We start from the raw sequence: 11,888 nt of genomic DNA on the forward strand, positions 1-11,888 counted from the left end.
AGATCTTCAACCAATAGACTCTCAATTTTCTTCTTAACAGGAAAATGTAAGTTTATCAGAACATTTCCAAATAACTGAGGCAAATTCACATTCCTTACTGAAACATGTTTAAGTGAAAATTGTGGTGCCACTCTGTTCAACTTCAAAAACATGTTCCTTCACTTTCTATGAAGAAAACATCATAGGTAGGTAAACCAGGTATTCAAAACCCGGGGAAGCCGGGCGTTGGTGGTGCATGCCTTTAATCCCAGCACTCGGGAGGCAGAGGCAGGCCGATCTCTGAAGTTTGAAGCCAGCCTGGTCTACAGAGCGAGTGCCAGGACAGCCTCCAAAACTACAGAGAAACCCTGTCTCGAAAAAACCAAAAAAAAAAAAAAAAAAAAAAAAAAAAAACAGGGGAAAAGATACTTTTGTTTGTAATTGAAGAATAAAATGAGAACTTGAAATGGCCCCAAGAACACAGATTAAACACAAGCTTAAATGACATTCACAGTAAGTTTCTAAACCATACTGTTAAGAGATTTACCAAAAGTCGGTACAAGGCACCCATGAAAACATACCAATTATTAATAACCTGCCTAAGACTGCAGTTGGAAAAGGGATGGAGAACTGAACCAAAGTACAAGATTTGCTCCTAAAGCTATCTAACAAGAAACACTGTTAGGTTTTCAAAGTAAAGTGACATCTGTTATTCTGCTACTAAATATCTATCTGTGTGACAGCAAATCTACCCTATCTTGAGTCTAGCTTTTTCCCTTCAACAAAAGGTTAAATTCAATTGCTAAGGTTTAAAATTCTACAAACCTAACATCTATACCTGTATTTCTAGGGAATATAAATAACCATATCAAAAAGCACTGGAATCCACCATCCATCTATAATGCTATAAAGGAGGGTGCAGGAGTTTACTACCTCACAATAAGAAATGAATCCATATAAATAAAACAGACTCTCAGAGGAGGCAACTATTCATCCCACCCTATCCCTCAGACACGCTTCTTTCTCTCTCTCTCTCTCTCTCTCTCTCTCTCTCTCTCTCTCTCTCTCTCTCTCTCTCACGCACACACACACACACACACACTCGTGCGCACAAGCTCAGGTGCGCTACTACATCTATTTTCTTATTTCTTAATAAGGTATCATTTTATTTTGCATAAAAATAAACCTTCTATTCAAAATCTCTTACCTTGTAAAACAAGAGATGTATTTTCTTAAGAAGTAGAGGCCAAGTCAATCCTGTGGGCAACCAATTAAAACCAACTTTTAGACTGCAATAGAGAATAAATGGAGGCAAAAAATCAATGCAAGAAACAAAAACAGATACAGGCCACACTGATATGTACATTATGAAGGAGAGTCTGAAACCAGCGGAGTACTTTGTAAGAATGTATAGTTTTGTTGTTTTTTAAGGAAAGAGATACCAAAATCCCACACATTTTTAACTTGACATTGCTTTCAAGTCTGAGAACCATTCTATCAAAAATATGCCATCAGGTATTTATGTAAATATGCTATATAGCCAAAGCATAAATATAAAAACAGTACTAAAGCTCAGCTTCAGATGGTAATTATCACTTAAAGTTTATACAATCCAGAAAACTCCATAAAAACCTATTAACATGTCCAACCTCAACTTATTTTCCGAAGTTCTCAACCAAACTTCTGAAGAAAAAGCAAATTTACATAATAACAATTCCTGAACTGTCATCAGATCAGGGATACTCACAGAAACCACTGCAATTACTCTTTTAAATATATTACCTTTGCATCAAACTATCACAGATCACAATACAACTGAAATGCAATTTCTGTCTCTAAGCACTAATTCCACTATATTCAATATATTGAGATTTCTTTGAACATAATTCCAAAAACCTTGCTTAAAAAGTAATCTAAATGATATCTGTAACCTCAGTCAGCATCAAGAGGCAAAAGCTAAAATACTATTTAAGTCTGAGACTAACCTGGGCTACATGTTGAGTACTAAACCAACAGCAAGTCCCTGTCTCAAAAACAAAATATTTCTTCAGCAAATGTCTTAGTATATAATAATACTTTCAAAAGCACAAACAGGATAGCAGAGTACTTATCCTTCAGAATAACTTCTTCTGAACTGGTAAAGTTATTAATAATTCGCAAGCAAATAACTGACTATGTTTTTCCATTTATTTTTATGTATTTATGTCTGTGCACCATTTGCATGGCCAGTGCCCAGGGGCCAGAAGAGGGCTTCAGATTCCTGGAGACTGGTGTTACACACAGCTGTAAACCATATGTGGGTGCTGGAATCAAACCCAGACTCTCTAGAAGGATGCCGATGCTCTTAACTGCTGAGCCCTCTCTTCAGCCCCCATTTTAAAGTGCATTTTTAATTTTTAACCTTTTTTGGGGGGTAAGAGTGTGCAAGTAGTCCCAGACTGAATCTAAGCCTAACATATTTTAAGCAAGCCCTTTACCACTGAACACTATCCTTAGCTCAACATACCTCATTTCTCAATTTAGTGTATGGACACATGCAAGTGCATGTATGTTATGTATGTGCAGATATATGCATGCCACAAAATGCATGTGGAAGCTACACAACTCTGAGAGTTGTGGGTCCCAGGAGTGGAACCCAGATCATCTGGCTTGAGTCATCTTATCAGCCCTATTATTTTACTTTTTAAATCAGGCTGGTGATCCTTCTGGCTCAAATATACTAGTTGTTCATTTCTGTTCTGGGGACAAGTCTCAGACAGCTCAATCGAGTCTCAAACTCTAAGTAGCTGAGGCTGGCTGCAAGTACTTATCTGAATGATACTAATTGTTAAAATTTTTTGAGATCAAGTAAACCACAGTAATAATTTTTATCACCAAAAGTAACACAAGGTGGGAGGTGCTGGTGCTTGCCTTTAATCCCAACACTCAGAGGCAGGTGATAGGTGATCTCTTTGAGTTCAAGGCCAGCCTGATCTACAAAGCAAGTTCCAGGACAGGTTCCAAAGCTACAGAGAAATCCTGTCTCGGAAAAAACAAACCATGTTATTCTAAACTTGTCTAAAAGACAAAGCAAATACCTTCTAACAAGTTAAAATATTTCACAATGAGTTTTGCCGAAAAGGTCAAGTTTTTAAAAGCCTAAAGCACATCCATTAATCTTTAGCATGTACAAACCTAACCGAATATAAATCTTTGTTAAGCCGGACGTTGGTGGCGCACACCTTTAATCCCAGCACTCAGGAGGCAGAGGCAGGCGGATCTCTGTTAGTTCGAGGCCAGCCTGGTCTGCATAGTGAGTTTCAGGATAGCCTCCAAAACAATAGAGAAACCCTGCCTCGAAAAACAAAAACAAACAAACAAAAAAAACTTTGTCAAATCATTGTGTGCATGTTCATGATACATGTGCCACACAGAGCTGCGTGGAGATAAGAGAACAACTCCATGGAGTTGAATCTTTCCTTCTAACATTAGGTGGGTTGTAGGGACATGGCAAAAGCCTTTTACCTTCTGAACAACCCGGACAGCTATGTTTTCTTCATTTAATTAGATTTATTTCCTTCCTTTATTGGTATGTCAGAAAAGCCACAATCACAATGTATGTGTATGGAGGCTGGAGGACTTTTGTGTGTCAGTCCTCTCCTTCTATGTGGGTCCTAGAGATTAAAATGAGGTGGTCAAGACTGATAGCAAGTGCCTTTACTCACTGAGCCATCTCACAAACCCTAATTAAACTCTTCATTTAAAAGTTGTGATGGCACCTTTAATCCCAGCACTCAAGAGGCAGAGACAGGCAGATCTCTGTGAGTTCGAGGCCAGGCTGGACCGACAGCCTCCAAAACAATACAGAGAAACCCTGTCTTGTAAAACCAAAAAAAAGTTGTGATGGTGGCCAGGTGGTCGTGGCGCACACTTTTAATGTCAGCACTCGGGAGGCAGATGCAGGCAGATCTCTGTGAGTTCGAGGCCAGCCTGGTCTACAGATCGAGTTCCAGGACAGCCTCCAAAGCAATACAGGGAAACCCTGCCTCGAAAAAACAAAAAGTTGTGATGGTGTACACCTTTGATCCCAACACTTGAGAGACTGAGGCAGACAGATCTCTTGAGTTTGAGGCCAACCTGTTTTACAAGTGAGTTGCAGGACACCCAGGATTACACAGAGAACCTGACCAGAAAAGTACAAAACCAAAAGCTGTACTCAGGGAAATAGAAAACAGAAAATTTGCTTCAAATAAAGCAACAAGAACAATTATGGTAACTATGTCTAACTGCATAAAGGGTCAGCCCTAAGAGCTATAGAACCAGGTAATTTTCTAGGTTGGTTGGTTGGTTTCTAAACATATGACACCTATTGGAGATTCTAATTCCAAAGGTTTGGTATAGCAGGGTGTGGTAGTGTATGCCTATAAACTCAGTGCTCCAAGAGGCAGGAGGATACTCAGTTCAAAGCCAGCACAGACAGCATAGAGAATTCAAGTCCAGCCAGGATATAATGAGAATCTTGTCTCCAAAACAGAACAAAACAGAAGGTATGGGCCTGGGGCATATCCTCCCGATATTAGGGAACTGAGTTTCCTAATGTTTGTATTACCTTTCAGACACAAGACATCCCATATCTATACGAAGAAGGATAAATTTAGGTCAGCCAGTTATGCCCAAAGGGAACTCCTTATCTACAAGGTTCCAAGAAATTAATAAAGAAAATTCTTACAACATCAAAAAATGTTGAAAGCCCAGATGATCTCAGTAAATGTGTACTTCAATTTTTGTGTTCAACTTACAGCACAAAAATCAATCCCCACACAAGAAGTATCATCTAAAGCATCCCGTAGCAAGGAGAATTGTACACCTCACGGCTAAATACCACAACTGCAGAACCTTTGCTACCACAGCTCTTCCTTCACAAGTAAGACAAATGGAAACAGAAAACTGTAGCACTTTTGTTTCAACTCATTCTGTAAAGACCAGTCTTTTTTATCAGTTCAAAAAATTATTTGTATTATTTTATGTGTATGGATATTCCGCCTACATCACATGCACAAAGTACTGGCGAGGCCAGAAGGGAGTGTCATATCCCCTGGAACTGGTGGTACAGTACAGATGGCTCTGGGCTGCCTTGGGAGTTCTGGGAATTGAACAACCTTGGTCTTCTGGAAGAATATATATATCTGAGGCATCTCTCCAGCCCTGAGACCACAAATAACAGAGGTAGTACTGTTTTCCATGAGCCTGCTTATTCCTACATGCTAAAATATGTCAGCTAGTGCCTAACTGAACCCAGGATTCTAAACTAAAATCTATCCCACTCACCTGAAGTTCTGATGAACTCTGGAAGGACAAGATTGAAATAATCCTATGAAAAAAAAATAAAAACAACCAAAAACTAAAAAACAGTACTGAGTCTTGTGGTGGTACGTGTCTTTAATCCCAAAGCACAGAGACAGAGCCTTCAGATCTCTAGAGCTCGAGGCCAGCCTTGTCTACAGGAGTTCAGGATAGCCAGGGCTACACAGTGAGACCCCGTCTCAAAAAGATAAATAAAAATAGGAGCTGTCGTTGGTGGCACGCGCCTTTAATCCCAGCACTCAGGAGGCAGAAGCAGGTGGATCTCTGTGAATTTGAGGTCAGCCTGGTCTACAGAGTGAGTTCCAGGACAGCCTACAAAACAATACAGAGAAACCCTGTCTTGGAAAAAAAAAAAAGGTATTGTACCTAGACAATGTGCGTATGCAATGCACTTATGAGGCAGAGGAGATTGAGAGTTTAAGGTTGGTCTGGACAACACAGAGACTCTTATCTCATAAATATATACATTTTATCTACATATAAAGTATAGACAGGCAAGAAGAAAATTGATCCTGGTTTGCCACTGATCCATTGATCTAGTTTAAAAGACTAAAACAACAAGCTTATTTAGGGTATTTCTCACTTCATCTCCTAAAAGATGTTACTTTAATACAACAGATACCAGACACAAATGCAAACTAAGCTTTTGCATATTATGACAAGATAAACTTTACCAGCCATTCCAATTATTTGAAACTTCAAGGTAAAATGTCCATCAACAAACCTTTTCATCATGAAGAAAAGGTATAAACTAAATCTCCAGAAGAGATTTTTCTACTCTTCATCTGGCAATAAATATGAGAACTGAATTTTCACTTTGTTCAGTCACAATTTTTACAAAGCATAGAAAACCCCAAGCAACCCCTTAAACGTTCACCTTAGAAACCAGCAACAAAGTTTCCATTTAAACAGGCACAATGTTATCAGCAGTGTAATCGCATCACAGACATCATGAAACCACACTTCATTCCCTTTGGGTTTGTCCCCCATCACCAAATAAAACACATTTCAGATCCTGGGACCATTCTAATGAATACATTCTTCTGACACTGATAAAATGTGTAATACTGAATTTTCACATTAATTTGCCATTTAGTACTCAGAGGCAGTAAATCAAAACATTTGAAATAAGAAGTCCCTCCGGCCAAAAAGATTCTAATATTGTTATTATTGATACCAACGAAAATATCCTTTTAAATTCATTTATACTTCAAAACAAAAATATTTCTTCTAGCCTAACTAACTACATATCTACTTTCACTATGGCTTTAAACTTAAAACTCTGCAAACCAAAGCCTACATAGGTGGCTGGTGGTCAAACTGTTAGAACTACAAGTGAAATTATTTTTTTCTGTGTAGTCTAACCTAAAACTTTTTGCAAGCATTCATTTTTTTGAGTTTTATTAATTAAGACTATGTAGACTAGAGCTGGTGAGACTGCTCAGTGGTTAAGATCTCTGACTGCTCTTCCAGAGGACCCAGGTTCAATTCCTAGCACCCACTTGGCAGCTCACAACTCAAGTTCCAGGGGATCTAACACCCTCTTATGGCCTCTGAGGTCACCAGGCATGAATGTAAAACATGTAGGCAAAACACTCACACAATTAAACAAGTAGGCTTCTGCATTTTATGGAAATTAATTCTAAAAGTATATACATATACACTGTGCAACCAATTACTAATATTTTTCAGAAGAAATCATTAAACTAAATATTCCTAGCCAACTATTATCCCAGTGACTCCAGAGGCTTAATAGTTCAATGCTAGCCTAGGCTACCTAACAGGATCCTATCTCCAATGAGGAACAAACAAAAAACAGCCAAACCTCCTCCATAAATCAAACAGTGGAGTGCTTTTCTGCAAACAGGAGTTAGACTATCAATACAGGCACTGGGTTCTAGTATCTGGCCCACAGTACAAAACAAGTATAAAATGAAGTTTTACACCTAAAAATAGTACCAAGAAGTCCAAAACTTTCAATATGCAGTCAGTCAAAACATTCAACATGTCACAAAAAGAGAAAAAGCCTAAAGAGTATCGATAGAAGACCAGAACAGTAGCCACCAGTGGTTTCAAAAGTGTCACATATTCACCTGACAGATTTGAACATAAAATTAAAATTATTCATTACAACCCAGTGAACAAGATTTAAAAATCAAGCATAAGGTGATATAAAAATGTAACACATTTTGATAAACTACCCAATAAACACCAAGCACAACCTTTCCAGCTCACCTAAACACATACACTTAATTTCCCTCAAAAATTACATTAGGTAAGTTATGTGAACCGTTCTTCCGATTTTTAATATCCTTAGAAAAAATGTCCAGACACAATCAACTTTCCATCAAAGCCAAAAGTCTCAGTCTCAACAAAATTAACAAATTTCAAAAACAAGTACATCAGTTTTATATTTCTATTAATCTTAATAAAGATTTTTGTGGATTTTTTTCCAACTACAAATGCTCTTAACACTGTAACAGTATACAATGGTCAACAAGGTCCCGACAATTTTTTGTTTCTTCTAAGACTGAATTCATCAAAATTAACATTCCCAACTATCCAAGAAGCCTGAAAAAATAGTCCACTCAGTCTTTCCCTTCAGTTGACATCCTACTTTTTCCCACCAGGTTATGTAGACTGGTATCAACTTAATCTTAGAACATAAGATGATTCTGGCCAACAGCACACATTCATTCATCTCTGTCAATCTAGGAGTCAAGAAGGCTTTAGAACCCAAAATACAGCAACACAGCCTGTAATTCTCCACAAACACTATCTACCAGAATGAATGAATCTTTTTGCACTGAATTAACCAAGTAGACAACATGGGAGTCCTTCAAACTTTTCACTATATAACACACACACACACACACACACACACACACACACACACACACACACGAGTCCACTCACTTACCAACGGGCATCCAAACCCGCTACATTACTAAACACCCCATCACTAACCTGTAGATCCTTAAAGGACTTCCCATCTATTTCACGCGGCTGCAAACTAGCGCCACCAACCTTTAAACTAAGGCACCCACCCTCCTTCCTCTCTGTGGCTCCTCCCCCCACCAAAGGTGCAGTAAAGGTGCTGCAGCCAGCAGCCCCTTCCCTATTTAGGTACCAAGGATATGCCATCCTTGCTAGTTCTCCTGACTTCACCCCTTCCTCCTTAGTTCCAGGTTCCATACACTCCCTACTAAAGACCCTCCTTACCGCTGGACATAGAAAACACTTCGCTGCAACCCGCTGCACCTTCAGGTTCTGAAGGTGGCGGGTACCTGGCCTTCCAGGCGAGCTTCCTCCTCTTAGGTGTCCCTAATGTAGTCCCCTTTGCTATAGGCCACTGGAAGCTCTTCACTTTGGGGCAGAGGTGGGAGTTAAAACCTCGGCTCCGTCTGAAGCCCAAAAACCTTCCCCACTCTGCGTGCAGGCGTTTTCATCGCAACCCCCACGCCCCGGTAGTTCACAGGCCGCGGGGGCCACCCAGTGCTGGCCGATTGCCCTCTCACGACCACCGGGGCGTCCCCTCTACGGCCTGGTGCCCACTTCGGCACGCCGGCCCCACCTCTCGCATCCTCGGAGGCCGCAGAGTGTAAGCGGCACCCCAGGACCCCCCGCAGCCTCGCCGCGACCCTTTGTGTAGGGTGCTCGCGGCCGCGGGCTCCGAGGCCTGGGAAGGCCCCGCCCCGAGGCACCAAGGAGGCGGCTCGAGCCCCGCACAGCCCCGCCCGTTTCGGGGCTGCGGGAGTCTTACCGGGGAGAGCTTGCGCGGCACCAGAACCCAGACCCGAGTTACCCCCCGCGCGAGTGCCTCAGCCCCGCGGCCGACAGCCCCAGCCCGAACGGCGTCCCGGAGCCCACTGCAGCCAGCACCTTCGATGCCGCCTCACAAAATGGCCGCCCGCCCGCTCGGCCGCTCCGCGTCCCCGGAGGGGGCGGGGCGGCGCTGCCGACGTCACCCGGTGGGAGGCGCAGGCGCGCAGAGGTTTGGGGAAGGAAGGGGAAACCTCGGAAGTTGCAGGTGTTTGTGGTAAAGGGAGTTTCTTAATTCCTGTTTGTGGAGTTTGCTCCCAAACCAGGCCTGAAGCTAGTGTTGAAGGTTCTTTGCACAAGCAGACTGCTTTGGTTCTCTGAACCTCTGTGAAGTACCTACATTGCAGAACTGTCTTGAGGATTAAATCGACCAAAATTGTAGCTTCAATTAGAGACTGCCGAGCTTTATTCTTTCTTTTTCTTTTTTTTTTTTTTTTTTTGACTATTGAAAATATTCGGCCTTGGGGCTGGAGAGTAGGCTCAGTGGTTAAGAGCTCTTCCTGCTCTTCCGGAGGACTTGGATTAGGCGAGCAACATTGGGTGGCTCACAACCACCTATAACTCTAGTCCCAGGAGATCTAACGCCCTCCTCTGGCCTCCGAGAGTTCCTGCACTACTCATGTACACATACCCTCACACGCAGATATTAATAAAAATAAAATAAATCTAAAAAGAAGTTGAAATATTTTTTAATATTTCAACTGCCACTCCCAGCACTCAGGAGACAAACACTGTAAATTCAAGGTCAAGCCCGGAGTTGGTGGCACGCACCTTTAGTCCCAGCACTCGGGAAACAGAGGCAGGCATATCTATGAGTCCAAAGCCAGCCTGGTCTACCGAGCAAGTTCCAGGACAGGCTCCAAGGCAATACAGAGAAACCCTGTCTCGACAAACCAAACATAGATAGATAGATAGATAGATAGATAGATAGATAGATAGATAGATTGATTGATTCAAGGTCAGTCTGATTTACAAAGAGTTCCAGGACAGCCAAATCTGTTACACAGAGAAACCCTGTCTCTAAAAACAAACAAAAAAAAACAACAACAAAAAATGTTCAACCTACTGTGGTGGTTCACATAATCCCCAGTATTTGATTATATAGGGAGTCCTGGTCTGCACCAGACCCTGTCTTAAAAATATTTATAGGAAAAAAAGTATTTATAGGACTAGGTGTGCTGGTTCATGTTCTTTTTTTTTTCTTTGTTTGTTTTTGTTTTTGTTTTTTACGAGACAGGGTTTCTCTGTATTGTTTTGGAGGCTTATCGGTCCAGCCCGGCCTCGAACTCTGGTTCATGTTCTTAATCCCAGCGCATTTGAGGCAGAGGTAGTCAGATCTCTGTAAATTCCAGGCCACCTGAGTCTACAAAGGGAGTGTCAGGAAGACATAGCAAAATTTTCCCTAGGGCTGGCTGGAGATGTAGCAGGTAGTAGCCTGTGTGAGTAGCATGCATGAAGTTCTAGGTTTGCTTCAGGCACAAAATAAGCAAATGTGGTGGTACTCACATGTAATTCCATTACATAGGAGGTAAGACAGGAGAATTTAGGGCCGGCTACAACAGGTGAGAGACTCCTGTTGCAAAGTTTGATGACCAGAGCTTAATCTCTAGGACCCACATGGTGGGAGAATCAGCTTCCCCTAACTGTCCTCTGTGTCCATTGACTGCCACATGTGTGCTATGATGCTAAGGTGCCCACACACAAAACAAGTAAAAACTTAATACTTTTCTTTCTCCTGGTAGTCATCTGTTACATAGGAAGTATGAGGCCATCCTGAACTATATGAGACCTTGTCTCAAAACAAGCAAAACTGAGCCGGGCGTTGGTGGCACACACCTTTAGTCCCAGCACTCGGGAGGCAGAGGCAGGCAGATCTCTGTGAGTTCCAGGCCAGCCTGGTCTACAAGAGCTAGTTCCAGGACAGCCTCCAAAGCCACAGAGAAACCCTGTCTCGAAAAACCAAAAAAATAAAAAAATTAAAAAAAAAATTATTTAACCAGACAGTGGTGGCACACATCTTTGATCCCAGTACTTGGAAGGCAGAGGCAAGTGGATCTCTGTGAGTTTGAGGCCAGCCTGGCCTACAGAGCCAGTTCCAGGACAGGCTCCAAAGCTTCAGAGAAACCCTGTCTCAAAAATCCAAAACTAAAATAAAAATAAATTATTTATTTTTATAAGCAGTGATTGGTGTTTTGCATACATGTATACATATGTGAGGATGTCAGATTCCCTGGAACAGGAGTTACAGATAGTTGGAAACTGCCATGAGGGTGCTGGGAATTGAACCTGGGTCTTCTGGAAGAGCACCCAATGTTCTTAACCACTGAACACTTTCTCCAGCCCCCATAAAATACATCTTAATATTGTCTTGTTACAAAAAAAAAAAAACCACAGGGAGTCAAGATGTAGCTGTGATAGGGGTAAGAAGTTCGAACTATTCTCCGGTAAGAGAAATACTTAGATTAACAATTATGGGATAAATACTTAAGTCAGAGCTAGCCAGTAAGAAACAAGCAAGGCCAATAGCTTCATAATTAATATAGCCTCCTGTGTGTTCATTTGGGACTCATGCGGCTCTGGAACCAGGCTGGCAGCAAGGCTTCCCTTTACAGTACCCTGTATCTTTTTCTTTTGGTGAGGGGGGGTCAGAGGTTGTATTGTCTTGATACAGGATCTCATGCAGTTCAGGCTGGCCTGGAACTAGAGTCCAGGATGTCCTTGAATTTCTGATCACTTTGCCTCAA

The 11,888-nt window shown here is 41.6% G+C and overlaps 1 protein-coding gene across 9 annotated transcripts in view; it reads right to left on the reverse strand.

Moving 5' to 3' along the window:
- Nucleotides 1–9,243, reverse strand: part of Cpne1 (copine 1) — a 41,250-nt gene extending 32,007 nt beyond the window's left edge. The window contains exons 1-3 of one of the 9 annotated variants that reach the window (XM_021235669.2): nucleotides 9,086–9,241; nucleotides 5,287–5,329; nucleotides 1,187–1,268 (exon numbers count right to left, since the gene is read on the reverse strand). The gene's annotated coding sequence lies outside the window, so the exon portion shown is untranslated. The other 8 variants (XM_013124089.3, XM_013124084.3, XM_013124085.3 and 5 more) reach the window with 8 other exon arrangements.
- Between the last annotated feature and the right edge of the window lie 2,645 nt (nucleotides 9,244–11,888).

The sequence above is a fragment of the Mesocricetus auratus genome, unplaced genomic scaffold (assembly GCF_017639785.1).
Source record: "Mesocricetus auratus isolate SY011 unplaced genomic scaffold, BCM_Maur_2.0 Super-Scaffold_100028, whole genome shotgun sequence".
Lineage (NCBI taxonomy): Eukaryota > Metazoa > Chordata > Mammalia > Rodentia > Cricetidae > Mesocricetus > Mesocricetus auratus.